Below are 8251 nucleotides of genomic sequence, written 5' to 3' on the forward strand. Positions count from 1 at the left end.
GTTCTACTTTGAGACAAGTAAAAAGAAAAGCCAGGCAGCCACACAAAGTTTCAATGCTTGTGGATTGATCATTATCAGATCACATAAATTCTAGGAGAAAACACGTTTAGGCTGAGTTCCTTACAAGGGGAATTGGTTCCATTGCCAATCAATGGGAAATTTTTGAAGTATTACTTTGAAGCTTAGAAGATATATTTTAAAATAAAAAAAAAAAAAATCTGCAAGTGTGTTAATTTTGACAAGTGTATTCATTTCTGCAAGTGTGTTTATTTCTACTGCAAATGTGTTTATTTCTACAAGTGTTTTTATTTTTGCAAATGTGTTTCCTTTTGATTATGTGTTTTATTTCAATTGTATGTTTTTTTTAAAAGTTGCATTAGTCTAGGGGGTAGGTGCACTTAAGATTTTATCTTGGTGTATCTTACTAACCATTCTTTTGGTTTTGATTTTTTGGAAGAGGTATTTTCTTTGTCAAAACATATTTATGATTTTGTTTCTTATACCATCTAAAGAATGGATGTTACTTGCAATAATAGGGAACTTTTAGTCTTGAATTCAAAATTGAAAATGGACAAGTTCTCAACACTTTGCAAACTTAAAAATTGATTATCCTAGGTGTTTTAATGACAGAAAGGGATAGTCCAAACCCCACTAGTTCAAATGGAGGGGTCTTCTTGAAGGAATTTCTAAGATCATTGTTTAGCGTAAGAGTTTCTAAAAAATTCTTAAAAGAGGAATGCAAGGGATGTTCACAAAAGATCAAATTTGAGAAATGACACCAATGTCTTGGTTACGTAGTCTAAGCATAGTGAGGATCCAAAAAGAAAATTAAAAGAAAGAAATGTTTTAAGAATGAAGGATTCTATAAAGTTTGAGAAAGGTAATCTACCTAAAGGGATATGCACACTTAATATGCTATTCAATATCAAAACAATTGTTTCTTCAAAAAATAAAAATGGAAACATTGTGAGTTATGAGAAGCTACAATTCAAAAGGTTACCTAGGACTTCAAATGAAAAAAAGATAACCCACTAAGAGCCCTTAGAATTGATTCTCTTATCTAGTTAGATAAAGGATTAATAAACAACTTTCGTAAAGATTCCTGAGAAATGGATCAAAAGGGGTGGAATATTCTTTCCATGTTGTCAAAAATTTTTGATAGACTACATTCTGAGATGTCGAAGGAAATGAATGCACTAAAAACACATTGAATGTGAAGATTCAAGATTCTAAGGTTTTGACTATAAAGTGACTCAAAATACTCTTGCAATGTTTAGGATTTAGTTGGTGTGTGACACATTTTAGAGGAATGTTTATCAATGAAGAAATGTCTTTCTCATTTCTTTCTTTTCTTGGGGCTATTTGTTGCAGTTTCATAATGAATGACCCATTTCTCCTAGAAATGGGACCCCCTACTTTATTTGTTTAGCTTTGTAGAATGCTAGTGTAGGATCAAAGTCTTTTTTTAGGTTGTTATCTATTATTATTTTGTCATATCTGGGTCCTAATTCAAAAAATTGGATCTCAAAAATCAAAATTTGAGAAAAAAAGTCTTTTTTCATAGTGAAAAGGTGAACTAGCACACCTCCCCAACTATGCTAGTGTGCCAAAACACATGGACAAAGCATCACCACTTGTTGATATGCACCAATGTAGTTGCACAAAACCAAGTGGTGCACTAGGTCCCAGGTCTATATAACCCAAGCACCCCCACCACTCTCCCCACTTGTTTTCTTACTTGTCTTTATTTTTTACATCTTTGAGATTCATCATGTTGCAGAATTGTACCTCCCTAGGTGTGCATCCTCGCCTCCCACCTGCACTTACACTTTTTTTCCTCTCAACAAAAAACATTAAAAACCTTTAAAAACTTTAAAAATAAAAGAAAAAATCCAAATTAAGGTGTGTAGTAGCACACCTAATTAGGTGTGCTACTATGCACCCTTAAAGATAAAACACCCTTTTGCTCCTAAGTTCATATATGGTGTGCATCAATGCACCCTATGAGGTATGCTACTATGGACCCCATATACTAGGGTTTAACAAAGGATAATGTGCACCAAGATAATACTAAGGTTTAACAAAAAGGTCTATGATGATATCCTCTTTGATCTAGTTAGGATTTGTAAGTGCAACATTACACCCATTATTAGTGTAGTCCTTAGAGCTTTTTATGACACTTGCAAAAAACTATGTTCCTAAAGAAAGGGTAGTGAAGAGTGTAACTAGAGAGATCATCCTAGATCTTTGACCTAAGAGTATAGAGAAGGTGTTCCATCTCCTGAGGGTAGATCACTTCATCAGATTAACCTATCACCAAGCTAAAAAGATGGTACAAGGAACATGTAGGGGAAGCTTCCAAGATCATCCAGTATTTATACCTCATTTACAAGACTCCTCTAGGATGGAAAGTAGGCAAAGTGGATATGGAAAGAGGCTACATCAAGAAATATATTGGATATTTTGATTCTCTTGACCAGAGCCATGGGTTTTCCCACATTTGGACACTTGCACATTTGGATGGTGAATTTTATTAAGATGATCAAAATAGTGGAGATGCCAATTGTATGATCAAAAGTCTATAGGACATTATATTTGGTATAATTGTTAGCTACAAGGGTGACAGATTATCTAGGGTTTTATAGAAGGGGCAGTATATAGGATGTAAATCGATGGCCATATATAATATATCCTTAGTTTGTTAAGAAAAGGCTTCGAGAGCCTAGTAAGGAATACAAGATCGTAACTGATGCATTTATATTTGCGATAATTTGGTTCATCAAAGAAGATTATGTGAAAAGGATGTTAGAGGAGGTAGCAGCTAAGATTTTAGATGTTTGAGCTATTGAAATATGATTGAAAAGATCATTTTTGAAGATATTGAGGAAAGGAGATTATTGATAAAGAATGTTTTCAATCATTGTTTTGTCATTGATGTCAAACCTACTATTTGTTGGAATGACAACTACTTTTATGATCCAAGTACTATCACTCAATTGATTAATGAGGAGGAGTTAATCAATAAGATGTAACAAAAACACCTAAGGGAAAGATTGAGTTATGATATTGTAATGAATTACAAGAATCAGTTAAGACAATGATAAAATGATGTACTATTAAAATACTTGAAGATACAAAGGTTGGTCACACTTAGAAACATTAGAAGAATAAGTTTTAACAAGGTTGTCTGCAATGCTTGATTAAATTCATTAGTGGGTGCCAAGAAAGTTAGTTCATTCTAAGAAGATTTTCTAGTTAGTACCGTGCATATGCAAAATCTAGTGTGTGCCAAGTAAAAGTGTCTAGGTGTGGAGCAAATAGTTGGTGCCGAGGAAAGTTCAAATGTTGAGCAAGGAAAATATAGTAGGTTCTGAGCATCAGTAAAATCTAGTAGATGTCGAATGAATCCACAGAAGGTGCTAACTAACATAATATGTGCCAAGCACTAGTATTTCAATAATGTCAAGCTACTACATTATTTGAAAAGTCAACGATTCACCAAATCTAAACTAGGAGAAAGATAAGGATGGTGAGCTAGTCGCACAAAATTTCAGGTTAACTATTTTTTGGTGAATATAGGTGGATTCCACATAATTTTTTTAGAAGAAACAAAATGGAGGGAAAGTTACAACGTATCCTTCCAAATCAATTCAAACCTAATTATCAATGGGAAGTAAGAGTGAGAAATGCATTCTAAACTTCTACATAGGAAGTTACAAGTCAAAGAATCAAGAGAGTGTGGTTAGAAAGAGGTTGGTTGTAATGTGAAGTGTCAAGAAGAAGGCACCAAGAAGGAAGAATAGAGCATAGAGACTCTACTTCAATCAGTGACCACAGAGAAGAGATTGCATTGGCAAAACAAGTTGTCAAGGCTATAGAGATTGAGGGCTAGGAAAATGTGTGAGATGAAATGTGATCTAAAATTTACAAGTTAAGTTGTAAGTTGTATCAGATCAAAAGACTTTAATTGTTACTCTCTTCCAATTATATCAACTAAGGAAAAATCCTATGGACTTAGGTTAGCCTAACAGCCATTGAGAAATCCTTTAATAGGGTGACATTCCAATATGAATGTTTTAAATTCCTTTAACTAGGCACTCTCCTAATAAGGTGTCATGTCCCCTTTTCAAATAATTAAAAAATAATAATCTTTGCTAAGGGAGGCAGGCCCAAGAAAGTGAAGTTTCGGAAAAAGGGGGTTAATCTTTGGAAACTGTTGGAATAATAAATGAAAATTATTATTAAAATATGTTTCATTAACCTCTCTTGGACGTGAGTTATGGTTATGCCCTCTTTTAAGGGGTTTGGATGCATTTTGGGCTGATTCCAGAACTGGATTTTGCTCATTTCTTTGTTATTCTTCAGAGGCTGCCCAAGAATGGGAGTTTGCAGGTTTCTAGGAAGGCTAAGGATGGGAGTTTGAAGCCATTCCATGTGCATGCTCATACAGAGTTTGCCTTTGTGCTGAACAGTGCAGATTTGTGGATTTTCGGATGTGTTTTTTGTATGAGTTCGGTGTTTTCAGTTGAATATTTCATATCAGTTTGGGTTGCTGCTTTATTTCAGACTTTAAGGTGTTAAAATAGAGCTGAATATATTTATTGGGACGTGATTAAACTTTTGAGATAGATTATTAGTGTTTTGTGGTGTTTTCGGGCATTTTTGCATTAATTTCGGGAGCCCGATGAGCATAGTTTTTGTCCTACATTTGAGAATTGTTGTGTAAAGGCTATATGGATCTAGAAATATCATTTTGTAGGCTGTTATGCTGCTGAAATTTCTTTAAAAATTTCCACTTTAAGATTTATTAATAATAGGTGAAGCTGTGAAGCTTTTGGCACAATTTCTAGCATACCCGATTTGGGTTTTCTTGAGAAATTTGGTGGATCTTTGTGATATTAGTTGTTTGATCTTGAAAATCTGCTTAGAGGTTGGGAATATCATATAAAATTAGAAAAGGGACATTTCATTGGTATCAAAGCCATGATCTTGCCAGCCTGAGGGTTTGTAGAAGTTGCATGTCAGTTTTAACTACTACCCAGATCATGCATTTCAGTTTTTAGAACTACCCAAATCTTGCATGTCATAATTTATGGTTGCATGTTGCTTCTAATCAGCTGCATGTAAAAATTTATGGTTGCATGCTACTTCTAATCATTTTCATGTTAGTTCTTGGTGAATTTGGTGGTTGTAGAAGTTTGCATGCTAGTTTTGACAACTACCCAGATCTTGCATGTTAGTTTTGACAACTACCCAGATCTTGCATGTCAGTTTTGACAACTACCCAAATCTTGCATGTCATTTTTGACAACTACCTAGATCTTGCATGTCATAATTTGGTGGTTGCATGTTGCTTCTAATCAGTTGCATGTCAAAATCTATGGTTGCATGCTACTTCTAATCATTTTCATGTTAGTTCTTGGTGTTTGAAGAAGTTATATCCTATTGGGGTTACACTCTACTTTATCTAGAATGGACAGGTATAGTACAGAGTCTCAGAGGACACAATCTTGGACAATTGATATTCAGAGTCAAAACAGTAGAAAGGATGGTTATTTAGACATTCGAGATAAACTTATGAAAATAAGCCATGACATGTCTAAACAGTTGGTTGACCACCACCGTATAATGAATGACATGTTGTCCGACCCAGCTAAGGTGGATAAGTTGACTCGATTTCTATTTGGCAGATTTTCTCACAAGACAGATGACACAATTCCCAAGAACTTGCATGAGGAGTTTGAGAAACTAGCTGATAGCCAGGTAGAGGTCTCAGATTCTACTTTGCCACAGGAGGTGGTGGGAAAGGATATTACACAGATTAATAGTAACGGTCAACTTGATACTCAAATTGAGACAATTGTTTACAGGTTGTCAAAGGGTGATGCCACAGGTATTCAAGATGGTATAGTTACAACAGGCGGTGACTACAGTGTAGTGGGTTCAGATGATGATTATGAGGATGTTGTTGTGCAGGATGGTGAGATACCTGGTAGAGATGAGTAGACATTGAGAATTCATGACTTTTCTGAGAAAGAGTACTAGGCACAGTTAGATGCTTCATCACATGAGATTGAGGCAAGTAGTACTTCACATGATTTATCCCACCAGTTGAAGGTGAGTGAAGATAGTATTTTGACTTCATCATCTCATCATGATAGGTATGTGGAGTTAGTTGGTATTGGTCATATTACTCAAGTGAGGATTTTTCTTGAGTTACCAGCTGATTCTAGTTTACAGATATGGACTCAAGATTGTTATATTGGCATTTGGGATTCAGTTGACAGGAGATCTTTAACACTTTTTGGTAGCAATGTTTGTTTGGGTGTTATCATGGATTTGATTAGCAGATTGCACGGTGTTGTCTTTTCTTGTGCTAGCAGCTTGTTCGATGTTGGTATTAGTTTTTATACACCAGTGTTGGGCTTTGTTCATATATCAAGTCGACCATACTTGCTGGAATGTGTTGATGATCTTTCATATTTGGCAGTGTGTACAGATGAGTCCCAGGATCATATTGGCATTGATGACATCTAGGAGGATGCAGTGGGCAATTTTGAAGACTTAGTTTCTTTGGGTACAGAGGAGTTGGACAGCAATGCTACAGTTTTTGATACTCTGTATGTTGATATGAGCTTTAGAGTTGATTCATAGGACATGGATGGTAATACTCTAGAGACTAGTAACTTTGAGGATACTCCTTTAGACAGTGCATCAGAGGAGGTTTGTAGGAAACAGTCAAGCCAGTGCCATCATGTGTCTAATTAGTTGAGAGTTAGTGATCGAGACATTGCTATCACTTGCCAACATTTTGATGCTTCTCGTCAGTTGTTAGAAGTTTATGGATGGGGTTCTCCTACTAGTGATGAGCAGGAAGGAAGTTATCTTTCCTTGACAGAGATCCACTCTTTATGGGAGGCTATTCAGATTTTGAGACAGAATTATATGAAGTTGGTAGCTGACAGAGATTATCTTATGGAGTGGGGTAGTACAGCATATGATGCATTGTTGGCCAAGGAAGATGAGGTGAGTGAGCTTACTGAGCAGCTTGAGGTGACTTCTGAGATTCTTGAGACTACACAGTTGGCTTTCAAGGAGTCACAGTTTCATTTGGCTAAGGTGACCATGGAGTTAGAGCGACTACAGTCTTTATCTGATTCTATACAGTCACAAGCTATGGTGTTTGGTGATTCGAGGATGTCCATGGCTGAGATTGGCAGAGACAGTGGAGATGGGGATGCATCCATCCTTGATACTAACATTGGCATATCAGGTTCATTCCCACTAGAGTCAGGTTTAGTTGAGTTGGGTATTGTAGCAGATTATTGTATACTTGACAGGGTGGTGGCCTCTAGTACTGAAGGCACAGAGACTAGAGATGTATCAAAGATCATGTGTGATGTTGGTAAGTTGGCAGTTGGCATGGTTCCTACTAGTAATACTACTCCCTTGGTGATATCTTTGGAGGTAGTAGTTAGTTCCAACATGGTTAATGATCAATTGCAGTTAGTTTCATTTGGATTACAGTCTGAGCCACTGACTGAGATTGGTGCATTCTATCGGCATTACACTATGAGGTACACTCATCAATTTACCTTTGATGACCATGTTGATGAGATGATGATACAAAGATGTACTTTGGTTCCTAGTGCTTGTCATCAGTTATGGGATAGTTTGATGCCTCAAGATGAGAGTTGTGATGGGCATGACATGGTGATAGGTTCTACAGTTGACAACTTGATAATATGTGACTTAGAGCAGGAGTTTGGGAGTGATGCTTTAGTGGGTGTTGTTATTGATTCTACTCCTTTGGCTATGACATCTCTTGACTTAGCTAGTGATCAGTCACAGTGGGTTGTATCACTTGTTCATGGTGAGCTGTTGAATGAGGTTGGTTTTTTTAATCGACATTATATTGCAGGGTATGTACATCAGTTAGCATTTGATCCTTCTTTTGAGGAGTTGATGGCAGGCAAATTTGGTTTGGATTCCATTTCTTACTCTTTATCTTGTAATGTCTTTTCACCATCAGCAGTGCATGGGAGTTATGGTTATGAGATAGTGATCGGTGATTTGCAGAGTTGTGTTGACTGCAGGAGTTGTATAGTGTGTGGATTCTCCATACTTGGTACAATTTCATTTGAGAGCATTCACCATTGTTGCAGAGTTGGATTGTACATTCCGTATAGGCCAGTGGGATGCGTTGATGGTATTTACTGTGTTGGTAGTTTGATTTATCCACTTTACTTGG

The sequence above is a fragment of the Cupressus sempervirens genome, chromosome 7, assembly GCF_028749045.1.
Source record: "Cupressus sempervirens isolate cs-2001-9-10 chromosome 7, ASM2874904v1, whole genome shotgun sequence".
NCBI lineage: Eukaryota > Viridiplantae > Streptophyta > Pinopsida > Cupressales > Cupressaceae > Cupressus > Cupressus sempervirens.